This window comes from Protopterus annectens, chromosome 2.part1 (genome assembly GCF_019279795.1).
Source record: "Protopterus annectens isolate FY-2018-M chromosome 2.part1, PAN1.0, whole genome shotgun sequence".
Classification (NCBI taxonomy): domain Eukaryota; kingdom Metazoa; phylum Chordata; order Ceratodontiformes; family Protopteridae; genus Protopterus; species Protopterus annectens.
The window spans coordinates 1,006,671,121-1,006,694,437 of NC_056729.1; positions in this window are offsets into that span (position 1 = coordinate 1,006,671,121).

Genomic DNA, 23,317 nt, shown 5'->3' on the forward strand with positions numbered 1-23,317 from the left:
TGAGTTGTAGCCTGGTAGTGCTGGGATGCTCTCTGGAGCCTTAAACCAATTTTCTGTTACTGCACATATATTGATTTTCTCCATACTGAGGAGTGCCTCGAGTGCATGCATTTTGAGGTTTAGACTTCTGGCATTGAGTAGCAATACCCTCAGTTTTTTTGTTACTTGTGCTATTTATGGCAGTGGGTTTGTCTTTTGAGCCTTGCCTAAAAAGGGCACTATAGGGGTGGTAAGAGCCTTGTCCAGTATTCGAAAGCCTAAGGGTGACAGGTGCAAGCCTTCTCTAATGAAGCAGCGTGGCTTGTCGAGCATGTCATTCCAGGCTGACAGACACTGGATCCCCTTTGAATGACACCAGAAGCTTAGCCAGTTGTTGAAATTAATCATTTTTTCTTTATACCATGGTATCATTCTTGGTGAGGGCAGGATGCTACTCAGGGTCATGGTCATACCGACCTGGACTACGTGATCAGAGAGCTCTTCCATGTCACTTTTCATGTAGTCCAGGGAGGTACAGCTCAGGTCATTCACACCAACATGGACAATGACAGAGTTGTATTTGTACTTGTTCTGGAGTGACCTGAGTGCTTGTGTTATGTGACAGATCCTGGCACCCAACAAGCAGCTAACAGTAACCTTCTCCTTGTTCAGCCTAGTGAGTGGGACATCAGTGTGCCTGACAATAGAGTCACCTATTACTAGTGTGTTGGGTATGTTATTTTGCCTTAAGGGCTGTGATTGCATGGCACACTGGTTTTGTGAAGTATGTGTTTCATGGTTTGTGTTGGAGGTGGAGGTTGCTTGGGTGTCTGCTTTGGAGGTCTCTGCTGCTTTTGCAGATTTTTATTTAGAGCCTCCGAGTATGTTTTTTGTGCATTTATCTGTGTTTTTTGCCGGTGCTAGTTTCATAGGTCTATGTGAGACTGGTGGTGTGACACATGTAATTCCCTTCTCCTCTTGACTGTCTGGTCCAGTCTTGGGTTGAGAGAACTTAGCTTCCAGTTTGGATGTATAATTGAATATCTCCCATGTATTAGTGTTTGGTGGTAGGAGGAGAGGGTTGTCTGTGTACATGAGGCAGTTGTAACTTTGCCTCAAAATGCCCAGATTCACCAGTTGGACCAGAGAGTACACCTGAAACTGCCCTTTCGACATGCCTGGATACATACAGTGAGCTGTTTTACTGATTGGCTGGTAAGGTCGAATAGAGAGCTTTGTCCTTCTCTACAGTATAGGGGGGTTCTAGCGCTAAAGCTTATTAGTGCTTGCTATGAGCTTTGAGCAAATGCCGGGCTGAGAAGTGAATGGTTTGAGTGGTTAAGTTGAAAGTTTGTCTAGTTCCAAGGGAAAAACTGAAGAGCAGACTTTGTGGAGCCGGGAACAGTCATACCGTAGCCAACTGGCACTGCCCGGTGCGCAAAACTGTGCTAATGCCTCATTCGACTGTAGTATATAGGGTCCTGGGTTCGAGACCTGCATGGCTGATTATTTTGCTGATGGGCACAACAAGGGCCATTGGATACAGAGTACTTAAGGCACTTTTGAGAAGTTGTAAGTGGGTTAGCATGGGTTGGCGCGCGGGTAAGCAATGCTAACCTCCGATTACATATGTTTACAGAGAGTTAGCTTTAAAATTGCTTAACCTGTGTGCCCATTGCTTACCGCCATGCAAACAGGCTTAAGCTTGCTTACTAGTGCTTAAATATGCTTACTACTGCTTATTGCTGCTTAAACCTGCTTACTAGTGCTTTATTCAGTATGACACTGACACGTCACATGTGCATTTACTGCAGTACTCCAGTTCATAAATATATGGTATTTCGTGGGTTATGCAACAAAAATATTAGTCATAACGTGCTTTAACCTGGAAAATGGAATGGGTTGAAGTGGGACTCGAACTGGGAATGGCTGTTCATAAGGCAATTGCTCTGCCCACTACACTATTGCTATGCTGCTTCATTTAAATATATCTTCCTTGTTATCCTCTTCAGCCATTTAAGCTGCATTAAACGTAGCTAAGCGATGGGCACACCCACACACCTACAGTTAGCTTTAATCAGATTTTTAGAAAAACGGGTTTGTTCATTTTATTTCTCTATACTTTTGCTGTTGTACACAAGAGGGACTGTTGGTAGGAATATGTAGACACCTATGAGTGGTCGCACTCATTTCTTACCCCCTTCTGCTGTTCTTCATTGTGGGGGCATGTATATTCTGAGAGCTCTGCTCTCTGACATGCCCCCTGCACTCTTACACGCTCCTTGTAAGATTAGGAGCTCAGGCAGCGTGTCTCATTTCTATGCATGGTGCACTTCCATCCTGCTCCTACATGGCCACCCCCATGCAGGACAAAGCTAGTCCTGCATGGAGGAATAGTAAATCCAGGAGACTGTCTTCGAAAACATCACGTGATATCCCTATAGGAGCTCATGTAAATGAAACTCCTATACAACATATCACGTGTTTGCAGGGGGGCAAGCCCCCCTGTGCCCCCCACACCCACTGCTAACAATATATTCCAACTCTGAGATCGCACTACAGTGGAGATATGGATGAATTTCCAAACCTCACTGTATAGCAATCTCGTACAGTTTGTCGAACGCACTTATGTGAATGCATTGCTGCATTCGCATAAATGTGTTCAACTTTGCAATACATTTCACATCTTGTGAATGACAGTATGACTTTCGGCATAATACCTGCTGTCCGATTGTCATTCTCAAAAATAATAGTAAACTATATATATATATATATATATATATATATATATTTTTTTTTATTTTATTTTACATTTGTTAACCGGGATGGTCCGACTGGATACATGTCCTTTTTCAGCGGAGGCCCGGGGAGAAAAGCTCCAACAGAGTTACATTGATAATTAGGTTCACTAAATGAGATGAAAAAATTAACAAAAACATAGGCTATTTACATACAAGTACAATACTGCCTTACAATTATCTGAGTTTACTACAAATGATACATAACATATTAGCAAAGACGGTAGACAGCATACATATTTCTTTATCACAGCATACAAAGTTCTTATCATCTTAGCTAGTTGTTTATGTATTTGTATATATATATATATATATATATATATATATATATATATATATATATATATATGAGTTCTTTCAACCCATCAACGTGACAACTAGCTAAAAAAAGATGGTATGGCTGATCGAAAATTAGCTGACTGAAATTTACCAGCTTTTTTTCAGTGTGAGATCACAGTACACTGGGTATCAGGGAATTTGCCCTTTGTCCTTCACTGTAGTGTGATATCAGAGTTGATATATGTAAATAACAGAAGGTGTGGAGCATACCTAGGGGCTTGCCCCCTGCAAAAATTAATTCAAAACAAGAGTGTATTTGAATCTTTGTGATTCAAACTCTTTTAGTGGTATGATAGGCATTCAAAGTTTTGATACTTTGAATGTCTGTCATGCATTTATAGATAGATAAATAGACAGATAAAAACAAATCAGGAAGTGTGGGGTGTATCGCCCATGGAGAGGCAGTGAATATTGTCCACAAAGAAAGCCTTGCTCCAAACTTCATTGAAAATTGTTTTGACAAAAGTAATTCACTGGCTTGGCATTCACTTTCTATGTTGTTGCTCTACAGACATTAATTTGTCCAGTCAATATGTAGGTGTGCAAAAAAGAAGCAGGTACAACTGTAGGAACTATGTTAGAGCATAATGAATGAACAGATAGGCTAAAACAGCTCTAAAATCTGTAAAGGCGGAAGGAACACTTGCATTTTTATGTAGTCCTTGTCACTGCACTTGAGCTGTGTTAGAAAAATATGTATTAATGTGTGTATGCTTAAATGCCAAATTAATAATCAAGTGTTTTTAATATGCTTTTCATTCTATTCTTCATGCACTGTGTTATATACAAATTGAGTTTCATATGAGATTGAAAAGAGATGCTTTTCTAAAACTGCAGCATGCTTACTGAAACTTGCAAGTTGCCCTCTGACCTAGTAACTGCTAGCACAGCAATATTCTTGGTTATGCCTTGTGGAAATGTACTTGAGAAGCAGGTGTTTATCTGCTAGGTCGGAAGCATATGAATGAACAATATACCATATTATAAATGTAATGATTCTAGACAAACAGCCTTGTTCAGAGGATGGGAACCTCTGCAGCTGTAGTAGTTTAGAGATAAGGTAGACAAAGGATTATTAGAGAAATGAACTGCTAGCATTGTGCTTGATTTAGCCATAGTATCTTGAATGTAACATAACAAGTATCTAACTGAAAGTAACCAAGGCCATGTTGTTTTCCTCAGGAAGTTTCACACAAAAATTGTTTAAATCAGCAGAAATTCATGGGAAAGATGGTCAGCAGATGATGATGAAAAGGTGGTAATCTGTTACGTCAGCATGGTAGGACAGGATTAATTTGATAACCTATAAAAATGAATGCATTTCCTGTTTCTGGTTAGACAAACTCTGTATTAGCACGTTTTTGTCTCCTTGCTGCAATATTAAAGTGCCTTAACCTGAACCTACCGTGTTTTGATCATTTTTAAAGTATAATTTTCCTTTGACAGTTTGGTCCTTCGAGCCGGAAATATATCTCTCGCTCTAGACCTAGGTCAGAATTGTGCCCGGTGGCATACATCCGTATGGAGAAGAGGCCAAATCGGCTCTTCTGTTTTAAAAGACCTCAGACTGAATTGTCGTTCGAAAGAGGCCAGCCACTGTTTCTGATCTAGGATTGGAGGACGAGTCAACGATCCGGTGGATCAACTCACGGAGGGTCAGGTAAGGAGGAATTACCTTATTTCTGTTTTAAGATCAGGGACTAGGTACAGAACTGTTTTTTTTTTGTCAGGTAAATTTGCGTATGCAGATTAGAGACAGAAAAAGGGGTTACTGTTCTTTGTCATAGATCAGGGAAACAGAATAGGTAGACAGTTATTCTAGATAAACTGTGAAAAGGTATAGATTTGTGGTACCACGTGATAGGAAGGGTTATGTAACAATTTACAGCTTAGCTAAGACACCAATGGGAAATCAGTGCACAAAAAATTCCCGGGACATGCCCCTAACTGAAGACGCGAAGTATATGCAATTACAGCATGCCGATAATGTTAAATATTACACCAAATGGGTCAATAAGTATAAATTCGAGGGTAATTTAGATAAACCTGCACTTATGAAACTTGTAAAACAGTTAAAAATAGATGGGAAAGGTCAATTAAAAAAGCAGAGACAATTAGGAGTCCCTTGGGCGCATAGGTGGCTTGAGGAAGCAAATCGTAGGGAACAGAGAATTAAAAATTCAAAGACAATGTTCTTAGACAAAGAAGACAATAACTTAGTAATAGCAACAGCCCGTCTTTCGCCCCCTCCACTTCCATTACCGGAATATGAAGCGAGTGGACGAGCCGATCCACCTCCACTATACCCAGCAGTCCCTGCAAAAGTACAACCGTTTGTTAGGGATCCTATCGAGACCAGGTCTCGAACATGCGACTTGAAGACATAAATTGAATTAAATGAATTAAATAGAGCATCACAGGCTATGAGTGAAGAAGAGATGTGTCCGCTCATAGAAGTACCAAATCCTCAGGCAGGACAAGATCCGACTCTTTTGGTTTATAGACCGTGGACACCGGAAGATATCCGGAAAGCCACGGAAGGTATTCCCCACCCAAAAGTGAACTTTAGAAAATTTTTAGAAGACTTACAGGGCATGAGATTAAGTTACCATTTAAATGGAGAGGAAGTAGAAAAAGTAGTTAGACAAATTGTGGGTCCAGATTGGCACATGATTAGTGGCGACTGGAATCCTCATGACGCACAACTTAGACCACTCCCACATACTAATGCAGAACTGGATGGCAGAGTAAAAGGTCTGACAGACCGAATCTCTGAAAAGTGGAAGCCTAGGGCTGATTGGACTTGCATTAATCAATGCATACAACAGGAAGGTGAAGCAGTTGATAGATATTATGCTAGACTGTTATAGTGTTTTAATAATCACTGTGGAATGCAGATACCAGAAAACCAGACACATGATTCCTCATATGAACAACAGTTAAAGAATGCATTTTTGAAGGGTAGTATAACTCCCATTAGTAGCTTTATTACGAAGCATATGTTAGATCATCGAACAAGTAGATTACAGCCATTACTTGAATATGCTAGACATGCAGAAAGACATTTTAATAGTAAAAAGAAAAAGAAAACTCAAGTATTTTTGGCAGAAGATGGGTCAGAAGTATTTGTAGTACAAACTGGGAAAAAGGGTAAGAAAAATACCCAGGGAAATAAACAATCTGACAAACGATCAGAAGATTTTGAGGAAAGAAAGAAAAAGGGTGAGTGTTTTAAGTGCGGGAAAAAAGGACATTTGGCGAGGGATTGCAGGCTAAACAAGAAGGCGACTACAGAAAATAAGGAGGATGAGGAATGACTATATGATAGTCAGGAATCATTAGAAGAGAGTGAGCAGGGAAAGGTAAGTATAAATGTGATAGCGGGAGAAGAGGATGTGACACAAAGAGTAAAAGATGTATATGAATACGCAGACATAGAAGAAAATGAAATTTTAGACCTAGCTCTTTTAAGCTTAGAACTTTACTTAGCAGACACGAAACCGGAAGTGACGCTTCTGGTAGAGGGGAGGGAAGTTAAATTTTTGTGTGACTCAGGGACTTCACGAACCCTGATACACCCTTCCAAACAAACGGAAGATACAGAATCACCAGATTATATACTAGTAAAAGCAGCTAATGGACAGCTGTATCGGGAGCCACTCTCGCGTGACATAACAATAATAGACCCCGTTTCAGGGATGACTCAGAAAAGTAAAATTGTAGTTTCTGCAAAATGCCCAGTGAATCTTTTGGGTAGAGATTTGATGCAGATATATGGCATAGCCGTAGTTCCAACCATGCAGGGTATGGAAGCACAGCGACAAATGGACACTTTTGTACTGCGACCGGAGGGTGAAATGTATTATTGGTACAGCCAGGACTTGGTTACGACTGGTCCGGGGGCTGTAACCGAAGAACTGATGAACATAGCCATCAGCAAGTTCCCCTCCCTCGACACTGACAAACAGCATTTGTTGCATTGTACTCTATATTATTGTAATAGACCAGGACCTGATAAAGATTATGAACAAAAATTGTTTCAGAACCATGCAAACAGGCTAGTATTGCGAAACTTGTACTGGGATACAGAAGGGAACAGTGTAGCAAGCTGTTCATTGCCCCAGGAATTTTTAGCACTTTACAAATCTAATCGACTGCCACATGTTAGTTTGACTAAGAAAAAAACTTTAAAATGGGCAGACTTAGGTGAAAAAGTCACAAGGTGGGAAAAGCAGACAGAATTAGAGCTCTCTGAACAGGGAGTACAGAAACAAAAATTGAATTGGATCACACAGACACACCCAGCTGTGCACTCACAAGCAAGTGAGAATAGCTGAGTGTTACTCTTATTGGAAGAAGAGGAAAAAGCCTTGCGAGACATACCAGACATTCTCTGGTCAACAGGGAAATCAGATGTAGGACTTATACGAACAGCAGGACCAGTTACCATAATGCCAAAGTCAGCTTTTAGGCCCCAGAAAAGACAGTATCCCTTGAGAAAGGATGCAGAGGTAGGAATCAAACCTATCATAGCAGCCTTACTTAAGGAGGGAGTCTTAATAGAATCTCCTGATTCACCATGCAATACACCTTTATTTCCAATAAAGAAAGCAAACGGGGAATGGCGTTTGGTCCAAGACTTACAAGCTGTAAATAATGCAGTTATACCCAGGGCACCAACGGTGCCAGATCCACACACCTTACTGAATGATTTAAAGCTGGAGCAGAAATATTTTTCAGTGGTAGATATTAGTAATGCATTTTTCTCTATACCGATACACCCTGACAGCCAATATTAGTTTGCATTTAGATTTCAGGGAAAGCGGTACACATATACCAGATTACCACAGGGATATTGTGAAAGTCCCACAATATTTGCACGGGAAATAGCAAGCAATCTGGTGAGATTTATCCCACCGAAAGGTAGTCAGATTCTACTTTATGTAGATGACATTCTGCTGGCAGCCCCCACCCAGCAAGAATGCAAGGAGGACATGATAGCTTTATTACAATTTTTAGCTACTCAAGGTCACAAAGTAAACAAAGACAAGTTACAGCTTTGGAGAAAACAAGTTAAGTATTTGGGATATGTAATATCCAAAGAAGGTAGAATATTAGATGAAGACAGAAAAACAGCAATTTTACAAGCAACCAGACCAACTACCAAGAAGGAAATGATGTCCTTCCTGGGAACTACTAATTTTTGTCGGAGTTGGATACCGAACTATGCTTTGGAATCTGCTCCACTGGCCGACTTAATATTTAAAAAGCCGATGGCAGCACAAGATTTATTACAATGGATACCTGAAGCAGAAGCAGCTTTCTGTAAGCTGAAACAATTGATAGCATCGTCCTTAGTTTTAGGATTACCAAACTATAACAAGCAGTTTCTTCAAACTGTAGATTGTAAGCAAGGTTATATGACATCAGTATTGACACAGCAACATGGGAACAAACAACGCCCCATAGCTTACTATTCATCACAGTTAGACCCAGTGGCACGATCCCTGCCCCACTGTGTACAAGCAGTAGTTGCAGCTGCAATGGCAGCGCAGGCTTCAGCCTCAGTAGTGTTATTCCACCCTCTCACATTGAGAGTGCCTCATGCAGTCGCAATAATTTTACTGCAAGAAAAAGTAGCATATCTTTCTCCAGCTAGGCATCTTTCCTGTATGACCATACTGTTGAGCCAACCTCATATGACAATTGAATGAAGCACGACTTTGAATCCATCATCTTTGCTTCCAACCCCTGCAGATGGCAAACCACACTGCTGCCTGCAGGAGACTGAACAAAAGACATTACCAAGACAAGACCTAACGGATGTTCCCTTGGATGATGCCGAGGCGACATGCTATGTGGACGGCTCATGCAGGAAGGGTCCTACAGGACAGAACCTAGTGGGGTATGCAGTTGCTTCTGATACTGAAACTTTAGAAGCAAAATCTTTACCACACAACTTATCTGCACAAGCAGCAGAACTGATTGCCTTAACAAGGGCATGTACCTTAGCAAAAGGTAAGAAAGTGAACATTTATACTGACAGTCAGTATGCTTTTTCTACTGTACATGTTTTTGCGCAACAGTGGAAAAATAGAGGAATGATAACATCTACTGGTAAACCAATTAATCATGCGCAACTTATTTTAGACTTTTTGTTAGATTCAATTCAGTTACCTAGGAAAGTAGCTATTTGCAAATGCGTAGCTCATGCGAAACAACAGGACAGAATTTCAAAAGGTAATGCACGAGCTGATACAGCTGCAAAGCAGGAAGCCTCAACCACAGAAACTTTTCTTTTGAGCGAGGAATTACAACCCTCAGAGATTTTAGATTTAGAAATGTTAAAAACAATGCAGACACTTACTATGAACATTGAGAAACAAAAGTGGATAAAACGAGGAGCAATCCTCGAAAAGGGACTGTACATCTCCAAGGAAAAGAAACCAATTTTGCCATCTAATTTGTTTAGATATGCAGCATTGTTGAGCCATGGGCAGAGCCATGTCTCAACAGGGGGGATGGTACAGTTAGTAAATTGAGTGTTTACAACTTACTGGTTTACAAACTATACAAAAAATGTTTGTGCAGCATGCCATGTTTGTAACAAGTATCATGCACAAGGGGAGTTGAAGCCTAAGCGAGGGAATTTTCCTACACCACCATATCTGTTCCATACTATCTGTATGGATTTCATAGAATTGAATAAATGTGAGAATAAGAAATATTGCCTTGCTATTATAGATATGTTTTCCAAATGGGTAGAAGCATTTCCACCCAAAAATCCAGATGCAGCTACTGTTGCAAAGGTCCTCGTTAAAGAAATTCTACCTAGATTTGGTATACCGGAAGAGATTTATAGTGATAACGGGACACATTTCATGAACCAAACAATCCAACAACTCAGTCGTTATTTTGGAATATCATTAAAGAACCACTGTGTGTACCACCATCAATCTTCAGGGCTAGTAGAGAGGCACAATGGGGTACTGAAGAATAAACTTAGGAAGTTGATAGAAGAGACACAGAAAAATTGGGTGCACTGTTTGCCTTTAGCACTGATGAGTATGAAAACTTTTCCACATGTAAAGGGATTAACTCCTTTTGAAACTTTGTTTGGGAGGGCATATTATACACCTCAGTGGAAACCTCTCATGTCTACAGAGCAGGAGGCTGACAGTTCACTTGCAGGATATAAGAGGCGATTTTTGAATAACAAACTTTTGCAGTTAAATTCTGTTCCAGATAAAGAGCAATCAAAATCGGAAACACCAGTAGCCCCAGGCACCTGGGTCTGGGTGAAGATTGTGAAACAGAAGAATTGGAGCTCTCCGAAGTGGGAAGGTCCGTACCAGGTACTACTGTCGACACCCACTGCAGTCAAGATTGCAGAGCGAGCTTCCTGGATCCATTTGACACACTGTAAACTGGTTAAAAACTTTGAACTGGACAAAAACTTTGTTACTGTTGCACAACAAGAACAAAATGGCCAGATACAGAGTGAGTAGAGACACTGAGTAGCTTCAGAAAACTTGTATGATTGTTTTTATTGCAATATTGATCACACTGTTCTTTTTGCTGTGGCCGTTCTTTTTTCCTGCCACAAAGATTGAACTGATTAAACGTAATGAACCAAATATAGACTGGCATCCGAAATTTAACACTTATCAGGCAATTACACGTGTGTACACAGAGACTTTCAATGTTTCGAACTGCTGGGTCTGTACGGCCATACCAACAGCATACGGGGGTTTATTAATGACTGCTATCCCCCTAGGGGTCAATGAGACCTGGGAAAATCTGTTTTTTGACACAGTCACTATTAAAGCACAAGATAAGGTAGCACTGTATTTGCCTGTGACACAAAAAGATATTGTATGTTTTTATAAAAATGACTCCATCCAAGTTGGATGGAGTAAATGCAATGTTACAGTACAGTACAAATGTTATAGAAAACCAAATGATTTGAGTGGATCTTGTAGTACAGATTATGACTCATTTTTGAAATCTATGCATAAAACTCTTGCTCAGGTACAGCACAATCCTGTACTATTCAAACAGTTATCAGTGATAGGAAAATGTTTCATGCAGGGCAGTCATTTCGTAATAAAGCAATGACTAAGGTAGAGGATTGTTATTTTGTATGTGGTAAAAAGGCATATAAATGGTTACCTGAGAATTGGTCTGGCAGTTGTTTTTTGGGATACCTGGTTCCGGCCATCCGACACACTGCAGTTTTGCCTCAGGGGAGTATTCGAAATACTCGAGACATAACCAAAAAGACTGTTAAGAAACCTGAGAATCCAGTGGGACGAAACGAAGTGAGGTGGAAAGACCATCGTAATGTGGGAACCAAACTTGTGCACATGGACCTGAGTGATGTTGTCATATCCTGGGCAGGTATATCACCCATGTATGGCGGAATCAAATCAATATGGGAACTACGAAAACTGTCTAAACTTCTCGAAATAATGAGTAATGCAACTTTTTCTTCCCTTGAACTGATAACTGATGAACTGAATGCCATGAGAACTGTAATGTTTCAAAACCGAATGGCTCTTGACTTCACCCTAGCGGCAAGAGGCAGAACTTGCGCTTTAATAAAAGAAGAGTGCTGTGCATTCATTCCTGACCATCAGCATGAGATCAACGATCATCTCGAGGTGATTCAGCAAGTGTCGGCCATGACCAAACCAGGCCCAAACCCTCTGACAGAGTTTTTTCAGAATGCCTTCAGGGGGTGGGGCTCCATCTTTATGAACATCTTGATTGCTATTGGGGTAGGATTACTCCTAATAGGAGTTCGTATTTGTTGTGGAATCCCCTGCATGAGGAAATTAATTAAAGAATTCATAGATATATCCGTTTCTGAGACTATGTATCAAAGTACTGAATTTGAAGAGCTGCTAGAATGAGAGACACTTTCATAAAAGTTTAAACTGAATGACTTTCTTAACCACAAATCCTGAATGGAAGAGGTTAGGAAAAGAAGCAAGCTGTTTATCCTTTTTTGAAAATAGAATAAAAAGTATTAACAGGAGGGAGATGTTAGAAAATAGGTATTAATGTGTGTATGCTTAAATGCCAAATTAATAATCAAGTGTTTTTAATATGCTTTTCATTCTATTCTTCATGCACTGTGTTATATACAAATTGAGTTTCATATGAGATTGAAAAGAGATGCTTTTCTAAAACTGCAGCATGCTTACTGAAACTTGCAAGTTGCCCTCTGACCTAGTAACTGCTATCACAGCAATATTCTTGTTTATGCCTTGTGGAAATGTACTTGAGAAGCAGGTGTTTATCTGCTTGGTCAGAAGCATATGAATGAACAATATACCATATTATAAATGTAATGATTCTAGACAAACAGCCTTGTTGAGAGGATGAGAACCTCTGCAGCTGTAGTAGTTTAGAGATAAGGTAGACAAAGGATTATTAGAGAAATGAACTGCTAGCATTGTGCTTGATTTAGCCATAGTATCTTGAAAGTAACATAACAAGTATCTAACTGAAAGTAACCAAGGCCATGTTGTTTTCCTCAGGAAGTTTCACACAAAAATTGTTTAAATCAGCAGAAATTCATGGGAAAGATGGTCAGCAGATGATGATGAAAAGGTGGTAATCTGTTACGTCAGCATGGTAGGACAGGATTAATTTGATAACCTATTAAAATGAATGTATTTCCTGTTTCTGGTTAGACAAACTCTGTATTAGCACGTTTTTGTCTCCTTGCTGCAAGATTAAAGTGCCTTAACCTGAACCTACCATGTTTTGATCACTTTTAAAGTATAATTTTCCTTTGACAAGCTAGCTATGCAAATATTCTTTATTTATAAGTTTATTAAGCATCCTGCATGGGTGTGGCTGCTTTCCCCTTCAACATTAACCAGTCCTACTATGACATCAGGATTCAAATTGCAGCAAGACAAAAGGCAATGCAGTACTGGTAGTGGGAGATCAAACTGGGGTGTCTCCACCACAAGCTTATAAATAATTGAAAATCATACCAGGACCTTTGAACAGCCATTGGAGAAAATGAAGTTCTCTCCAAACACCATTATATTGTGCGACTTCAACTACCCAAACGTAGACTGGGAGCACTACTCAAGCCCCAGCACCTTAGCCCAAAGGTTCCTGGAAATTATAAACTCAAATGCTATGGAACAACTAGTCACCACTCCCACAAGAGGGGATAACATACTAGACCTGATCATTACCAACATGGGGACTCTATGCTCCACACCTGAAGTATATCCCTCATTGGTAAGATCAGGCCATAAATTAATTTCACTGGATGTCCACATCCCGACCCCACCCCCAGCCCAGAAAACCACAGTGAAAAACTTCTCAAAAGTGAACTTCTCACTTCTCAAAACCAAAGTGGAATCCTTCAAGGCCCCAGGGCCAGTGGATACTATGGCCCAAACTGCAGAATCCTATATAAATGCATTCTACGGACATCTCCAGGAATGCATGGATCATGCTATCCCAAACAAAACCAAAACATCCAAAGGCAGGCATCCAGTCTGGTGGATCCCAGCCATAAATAAACTGTACAACAGAAGGAGGCACATACTACATGATAGAGCAAAATCCCTAATAGGGAAGGCATCTCTGATCAGTACTAGCAAAAAATGACGATCCCTCATAAAATCCTCCAAGGCCAGCTTCGAGAGAAAAATTGCTTAGGACACTAAAGACAATCATAAGGCTTTTTTCAGTTATGTTAGGAACCTGGGATGCAACTCCCAGACTTGTTCTGAGTTGATTCTAAACGACAAAAAATACACTGAACCCACAGACATCGCCAATATCCTGGCAGACAGGTTCAGTGCAAACTTCTCCACCCCCTCCTCCCCAAAAAAAGAGCAAGTATCTATCCCGGCAAAGGGCTGCCTCCCAAAGATCTCTGATGCTCAGATGAAGGCTGCCCTCTCCAAAGCAAAAAACACTGCTTCCATGGGACCAGATGGCGTCCCGGGTTGCATCCTACATGAACTCCAAGAAAAACTAATCCCTCAAATAAAACAGCTGTACAATCTCAGCCTCACTAGAGGATATGTGCCCACAAAATGGCGTACAGCGACAGTGGTCCCACTCCACAAAGGTGGAGCCTCTATGGACCCTGGAAGCAATCGCCCCATAAGCCTGACTAGCTTAGTCTGCAAGGCTATGGAGAGGATCATCATGGAGCTCATAAACAAAGACATTGGGGACCTACAGACACTAGATCCTACCCAGTTCGGCTTTGTCAAGGGCAGATCCTGCCTTTTGAACCTGGTTGACTTCTTTGAAACAGTCACCAAAGCCATAGATGAAGGGAAGGTAGTCCACACAGCCTATCTGGACCTAGCAAAGGCATTTGACACAATACCCCACTCGGGCATCATAGATAAGCTATCCAGCTTAAATATAAACCCCTATGTCACAAGATGGGTCGCAAACTGGCTCAAAGACAGAACCCACAGAGTGAGAGTTGCTGCAGCCATGTCAGACTCAAAACCGGTCACAAGTGGCATCCCACAAGGTTCTGTCCTGGGACCGCTCTTGTTCGGTATATACTTTTCCGAGGTACAGGCCAATGTGGGAGGACGACTGCAAACTAGGTGCCATAATCAACTCTCCAGCTGACACAAACAGCCTTCAAAAAGGTCTCACTGAGACAGATAACTGGTGCCAGAGCCATGGTCTAAAGCTAAATGCCAAAAAGTGTATAGTCATACCCTTTGGCAAAAACAATGTGCCCACAAATTACCACATAGGCGGTAACCCATTAAGTACAGAGAAAGTAATTAGGGATCTGGGGACCCAAGTTGATAGCAATCTCTCCTTTGACAACCACATTGCCAAAGTGGTTAGAAAGACCTTTTACATAGTCCACCTCATCATGAAATGATTCACATCTAGATCAAGAGAGGTAATCGTGCCCCTTTATTCATCCCTCATCAGGCCCATCATAGAATACAATGCCCCTTTTGGGATGTACCTTACCTGACAGCTGCAGCAATTAGAAAGACCCCAAAAGTACCTCACCAAGAGGATCAAGGGACTCAAACAGATACCATATGCTGCTCGGTTAAAAAAACTCCAGCTCTACTCAGTTGCATACCGCCTACTTCGAGGCGATCTATGCCTGACATATAAAGCTATGTCCAATCCAGAATTAATGGACATGCTCCACCTCAGTAAATCTAAATCCCTTAGAGCCACATGCTCGAGGGACTTGAACCTCAGCACTGAAATAAATAGAACTTGCTGGAGGGACAGATTCATAACCCAGAGGCTCCCTTCGCTCTGGAATAGAATTCCAATTCATGTTAGGCAGAGCACCTCACTGAATCTCTTCAAGAAGAATCTTGATGAGTGGATGGGGGATCGTAGGTGTGTCCCGGGGATTACTTCCGTGTCACTATTAGACAGAGGCACAGCAAACTAAACCTTAAAAAGGACACAGTATACTCAAATCAAGGGGTGGCGTAAGCCAAACAAAATCGGGCTAGGCTTATAATTGCCCCAGGGCAGATAGCCTAGTATGAACCTATGAACCTATGAACCTATAGGCTAAGGGTCTCAAACTCCTAGCCCATGTGTAAGATGCATATTTCTCAAGTGATCCAAATTGCTTGTGAGCACCCTGTTTTACAGAAAAATGTAGTTCAAGACTCGAGTGTACCCAAAGGAAAGAGCAGAAGAATGCATCCATGTACTAGCTGATTGTGAAGAAGAGAAGCAGTCATTGCTGATTATTGGTCCAAGACCTAATAGGTTCATAGGTTCATACTAGGCTATCTGCCCGAGGGCATTTACAAGCCTAGCCCATCGTTTTGTGGCTTACGCCACCCCTTTAGTATGGGGAACTATACCCATTATTTTGCTGTGCCTCTGTCGAGCAGTGACACTGAGGTAATCCCTGGGGTATATCTGCGATCTCCCATCCATTGGTCAAGATTTCTCTTGAACAAGGCCAGCGAGGTGCTCTGCCTCACATGTACCGGGATTTTGTTCCACAGCATAGGGAGTCTTTGGGTGATGAATCTATCCCTCCAGCATGTCCTATTAATAGCCGTGTCAAGGTTTAAGTCTCCGCCTTGTGGCTCTGATGGATCTAGATTTTTTGAGGTGAAGCATATTCATCAAATCTGGGTCTGACATGGCCTTGTATGTTAGGCAAAGGTCACCTCTGAGCAAGCGGTAAGCAACTGAATAGAGCTGGAGTTCTTTCAGTCGGGCAGCATAGGACAGATTTTGAGACCCTTTATCCTTTGGTGAGGAACTTTGTGGCCTCTCCAGCTGCTGCAAGTGTCGGGTCAGATACATTCGAATGGGGCATTGTACTCAATCATTGGTCTGATGAGTGATGAGTAAAGGGAGACTATGACCTCCCTTGATCTAGATGAGAATCCCTTCATGATAAGGTGGGCAATGTAGAAGGTCTTCCTAACTACTTTAGCTACATGGGTGTCGAATGACAGACTACTATCAACCTGGGTCCCCAGGTCCCTGATAACTTCTTCTGTGCTCAGTGGATTGCCACCTATTTGGTAGCTAGGGTAACCTTGTTTTTCCGAAGGGTATGACTATGCATTTTTGGCATTTAACTTTAGGCCGTGGCTCTGGCACCAGTTATCCGCTTCTGTGAGACCCTTCTGAAGGATATCTGTGTCAGATGTGTTTTCTACTATGGCTTCAGTTTGCAGTCATCTGCAAACTTTGTCAGCCATAACCCTCCTGTGTTTGCTTGTACTGAAAAGTAGATGCCAAACAAGAGTGGGCCCAGGACTGAGCCCTGTGGGACACCACTTGTGACAGGCTTTGAGTTTGACATGGCGCCAGCAACTCTGACCCTGTGGGTTCTGTCACTCAGCCAGTTTGCAACCCATCTTGTGATGTATAGGTTGACATTTAAGCTGATGAGTTTTTCAATGATACCCGAGTGGGTATTGTATCAAAGGCCTTAGCCAGATCGAGGTAGGCTGTATGGACTGCCTTTCCTCATCAATGGCTTTGGTGACTGTTTCAAAAAGTCAACCAAGTTTAAAAGGCATGATCTGCCTTTGACAAAGCCAAACTGGGTTGGATCCAAAGTCTGCAAATTCCCTATGTCTTTATTTATGAGGTCCATTATGATCCTCTCCATGGCTTTGCAGATAAGGCTTGTCAAGCTAATGGGCTGGTAATTTCCAGGGTTGGTGGAGGCACCGCCTTTGTGAAGTGGTACCACAGTTGCAGTGCGCCACTCCTGGGTACGTATCCAGAGGTAAGACTATGATTAAACAGCTGTCCTAGCTGTGGGTTTAATTCCTCATTGAGTTCATGGAGCACACAGCCGGGGACACCATCAGGTCCCATGGATGCTGTGTTTTTTGCTTTGGAGAGAGCAGTTCTCACTTGGGCGCTGGAGATGTTTGGGGGGCTGCAATCGTTTGGTATAGATATCTCTCCTTTTGGGGGGGAGGGGGGGAGAAGTTTGCACTGAACCTGTCAGCCAGTATGTTGGCAATGTCTGTAGGATCAGTAATCTTCACATCATTTTGAACTAGCTCTGAGCATATCTGGCATAATGGATTGTTTTTGCTAGAGACAGATCTGCTTGGAAGTGAAAGGTATCTGTTTGGTGTTGGACAACTTTTGTTTGGAAATTGCTTGCAGGATGTCAAGCACTTTGTAGTGGATAAAGGATTGGATTCTTTCATTTTTCTCCAGTGCTGTTGCTGAGAATAGGTTCATTTTTTTTGTTTATTTTCTTGCCAATCTGAAGAGAATGAAGATCAGTGGAGTGGATACCCAGGTTAAGTCAAGAGCACTTTTTATATGTTGCGGTCTTGCAGAATGGCCCTCATGTTGTCCCATATCTTTGTGCTGCATTTATTTTCTACTAAGTCTGATTAAAAATATGGAAACATTGCATTTTTTTTTACCAAGTCTGACTAAAAATATGGAAACATCCCCTATTTTGCCTTATATTTTTATTCTGTCTTATGAACCGTCTGGTAGTTAGCTCTGAGCTGTTAATGGGTTGCTTTCTGTGGTGTACAACAGGATTACTTTAATTTCTTCCAACTTTATTTGCCTACTGTGACTTAATAGGTTTCAGTGCTTAGAGCACTGGGAGCCTAGACTGCAACCTTGAAAGGTTGGCCTAAGTATCATATGTCTGATACAGCTGGTGTCACTCACTCTTGCCTTAAATCTGAGAACAGCAGACCTAGCACTGTGTTTATTTGCTACCAGGTATTTCAGAGCAGGAGGCGGATGTCGTTATTGTTGCAAAAACACTCCTTAAATTATGTTTGCTACAGAGTTTCCTACTGTCAGTTTTCATGATCCTGATTGGATTGTATGTAAATGCACAGTAGCTAATTCTTTAAAATGTAGAATTGGTTTATTCCGATTAGTTCTTCAAGCCTTTTGGGTTTCTAATACCATGATAGGAATGTACCTGATTCCTAAGTCAAAGTATAATTAAAGTTCATTTAATTCAATCTTTGATGTTAGCCAGAAGTTCTCTTCACAACCCCCCGCAGTGTGCCCAGAATTGACTCCTTGTACATTTCATATGGAGTCACATGTAATATATCTAAGTATGATTTAAAATTTTTTTATGCTCTTACATCTATTGGAACTGTCGGGTTCCTATTACTTGATCGAACATTTAGGTTAGCGAATACCTAAACATCAATCTGGTAATAGCGAAAGCAAAAACCGTGAATGGCTGATTTAACATAGGGAAAGAATTCCTTTGGCTCTTATGCGGATTTTGCTCCTTTCCCCACCGTACAGCGATCTCAGAGTTGGTATATTTAGTTAGGGGTGTGGGGGGGGAGTCCCCCCCCCACACACTTTATTTTGGTTTAATTTTTTTTTTTTTTGCAGCCGAGGAAATTCATTCCCTACATTAAACTGGCCATTCGCTGTTTTAATTTTTTGATATTACCAGGTCGACGTTTGGGTATAAGCTAACCTAATCTTTCCATTGGGTAATATAGACGTGAACTGACTGGGTATCCTTTTTCTACATTGCCCTTGTTTCTGCTTAAAAATCCTGATATTTTCTGAGTTTGTGTCTCTCTGTATGTCAGACACTGTAGTCACTGGGTGTAGCAATTTCAATGATTAATGCTACTTTTGTCTACTTTTTATGGACTACTATATCTGATTTTCTTACATCTATTTTTGAACTGTTGGTAATGGATGATCTCATGTTATATAAACTTCATCATTTTCTATACTGCTTTGTGGCTCATGTTTCCAATGCTACTCAGCTACTTCAATATTATAATGTTTGTACAATCCCCAATGCAACATTACTATGCTTTTCAGTATACAGTCCCTCTGCAATTAGTGTGTCATACCCTTTAACAAGATGTGCAACTGTTTCCATTTCAGTCTTACAAAACCTACATTTGTCTGCTTCTTCCACATGTTCAGTGGACTTTGTAAATCAATGTGTACACAGTCGATTATCCTGGTCCATCAGCATTAAACTTTCTTCTTTTGGATTAAATTCACCTCTCCTTAACCATTCCTACATTCTGTTTTGATTGACATGAGGTTGCTCCAAGAGTTTTCTATATTTGCAACTATATTTATACATTTTCCACATTTCTTGCTTTGTCATCTGATCCTTCACCTTATATTCTTTCTTTTGTTTTTGGCACATTCAGTTGCTGCCTGATTTTTATCTATTTCTCTTTTGATTTCCATTCCCACTTGATATCAATATACACTAATATGCTTCTGCTAAACTAAGCAGGGAAATCATCTTAGACTTATTCTCCTCATATTTTAAAGGCTCTTGTGAGGTCAGCAGATATGTATGTAGTCTTACGATTGCATATCTATACATGTTATCAATTTTCATGAAGCCCATACTTACATCTGTTCGTGTTTTATTGTTGATCCTTCAATTCCCAAATATTTATACACTCCTTCCCTCTTGCTCAAGTTCTTTTATATCACATTTCTGTCCCAGACTGATATTTGTTTGGTGCTGCACCTTTCCTGCTTTAAAGGTTACTTTTCCACATTTATCAAAACCAAATGACATTCTTATATCATCTGAGAAGGTTTTGACCACTTGTTGTTATGCTTTCAGTTCCCCAATTTATGAAGTATACAGTTTTAAATCATCCACAAAAAAGAAGATGAGAAGTCTTTACACTTTGTTTTTTTCTGGGAGACAAAATGTAGCCATGACCTAATCTGTTAAGTAGACAGATTAATGGGTTAAGGGCAAGACATAAGAGGAGTGGTGACAGAGTTACCCAGGAATATCCCCTTTGCATTTTTAGCCCTGGAATAATAATTTGTCCTTTATCATGGTTTGCCACTGTTTCAAGGTCGCTGTAATGTAATCGATCAGTGTAGGGTATATTGTATACATTTGTAAGCACCCTTTTTCCATGAATATGGGATGCTGTTAAATGTTTTTTTTTAGTCTATCCATGACATATTTAGATTATTCCCTTTTTATAGTTCGCCAGTATGACTTTATTTAACAACAGATGTTCCTTTGTTCCATATGACCTTCTTTTGCTACTCTTTTTATTGCCATGATTAAATTTTCTTCTAAAAAAGTATAAACTCTATTGGCATCAATTCCAGTGTATAGTTTATACATCGTTGGAAGGCAAGTTACTGCTCTATAGCTTTTAGGATAGCTTGCAGGTGTGCTGTTAAGGAGAAGTATTATTTTTCCTGTTTTTAACCAGGTTGGCATCTGTTTGGGGTGCACATATAAATAGTTCTTACTCATGGCTAAATCTTCATGTAAAGATGTTAATACTTTTAGTCAGAGCTTAGCTTTTCATAATATTATTCCAATTTCTCAGGCCATTACTGTTGCTTGTCTGGTCGGGATAAAGCAAACATTCATGGGTTCTGTTCAAGCAGCTTTATTACACATAAACACATCAGAAATGAGGCTTTGTAACTTATGCTTAAATAAACTTATAAACAGACTGACTACTGCACTCATGCATGTTAACACTCTGGCTGTTCTGTCGAAATGGCACTGCTGCCTGCATGTACTAATTTATATGCATGTACCTACATCTGGAAATGCTTCTTAAAGGTACATACACACACTCTGATCTAAATCCTCCCTCTTTGAGAAATAGTCCATATATGAAATAACAGTATTCAATGACATGCAATTTACAGAAATGATCTTTTGACATACATAACTAATTATTTAACATGCAATCAAACAAAATTAGACACATATGAAACAATTATTTCCAAGCTGCTGTGTATTTAGGCTTTGTAACTTAAACTTAAATAAACTTATAAACAGACTGACTACTGCACTCATACATGTTAACACTCTGGCTGTTCTCTCAAAATTGCACTGCTGCCTGCACATACTCAGTATTTATATGCGTGTACCTACATCTGGAAATGCTTCTTGAAGATACATACATACATACACTCTGATCTACATCCTCCCTCTTTGAGAAATAGTCCATATATACGAAATAACAGCATTCAATGACATGCAATTTATAGAAATGATCATTTGACATTCAATTATACAAAATTAGATACATATGAAACAATTATTTCCACGTTGCTGTGTATTTTGTACTAGGTCTGGAAATACGACCTGATCGTGTAACATAAAAGTCAGAATTGGATCTAGCAATGGGGACTGTCTTCAAGGAATGTTCAACTTTGGGGACAACTGGGACATCATCAGGAACAGGAATGGATACTGAGGCATGTTCTTCAGTATGAACATTGTCAGGGTTGCTCTGATATCTAGAGTCTGTATCACAGGTATAATGCTGCAATATTATTTCTGATACAGGAAGATGTCTGCGGTTTCTCCTGTACTGTATACCGTCAGATTCCAGTAAGTAGGATCTTGGCTAAGTACATATACCTCTCACTTGACCAATTTGATCAAAGCCTTTTGTCATTTGCATCCTCACTGTCTCTCCTTCTTTTAATGAACAAAGAAATCTGCTCATTTTATCATAGCTAGACTTCTGAGAAGAATGCTTCTTAAAAAGTTGGGCTTTGATTGCTCTGTTGCTTTTAGCATTAGGCACCAACAAACTAGAACTGATAGGCAAGGTTGTTCTGGTTTGCCTAGACCAGTGATGATGAACCTATGACATATGTGTCAAAGGTGACACGTCTTGATATTTTGGGTGACACACCACCTTTCACCAACACCCAAGTTACCAAAGAAACTGAACAAAAATACAAGAAATATATGACCCTGTACTTATCTATTAAAACTCAGCAACAAAAAAGTCATTAATTGATAATAAAATCAAATGTGTTCCGTGTTTATTTTTTCAGTTCAATTCAAAACTACTATTAAAGGTAGGGTAATTTTTGGTGCACTATTTTAAGCCCAATTGTCAGTGAGCATATCATATTCCCTATTGTAAGTCACTGATTTTTCTTTTACTTTTATAATACATAGCAGCACACGACTGGACTGCATTTTCTAATACTTGAATATGAGAAGAATTGTTTCTCTTTTGTTCAGGGCTGGGGGGTGACATGCCAGCAGAGTTACGATAGGCATTTTCCAAATTTTTGACACACAGAGCCCAAGAGGTTCGCCATCACTTGCCTAATCAGAAGTCTCTGAGCAGGCGAGCCAAGTTGATTGTCATAGGGTATATTTCTGAGACTGAGTACATTTATGAAGATATCATTATTGTCACATTTTGAAATCTCCAGTAATTGCTTTGCACTCTGTACTGCATGTCCAGCAAGGCCGGTGGACTGTGGATACTCAGGACTGCTAGTAAGATGGATAAAGTCCCACTCTTTAGTAAATCTCTGAAACAATTAACTGATAAACTGAGAATCATTGTCAGAAATAACTTTGTGCAGACTGCCATGGACTGAGAAATGATGTTTCATCTTAGTGATAACAACACTGGACGTTAGGTTAGGTAGCAAATCAATCTCAAACCAGTTTGAGTAAGAGTCTACCAACACTAAGTAATGTTGACTGTTCCACTCATAGGCAGTTGCTACTGTTGACCAAGGTAGTTCAGGAATTTGGCTTAGCTGAAGTGGCTCTTTTGTTGCACACGGAACAAGAAGAAAGCACTGTATCAATGTCTTTTGTTAGAGAAGGGCAAAATACTAGTCCTCTCACCCTTCTTTTAGTAGAATCAGAATGTGGGGGGCCACAATGTAAAATCTGAATGTATTCACGCTGTAAGGAAGTA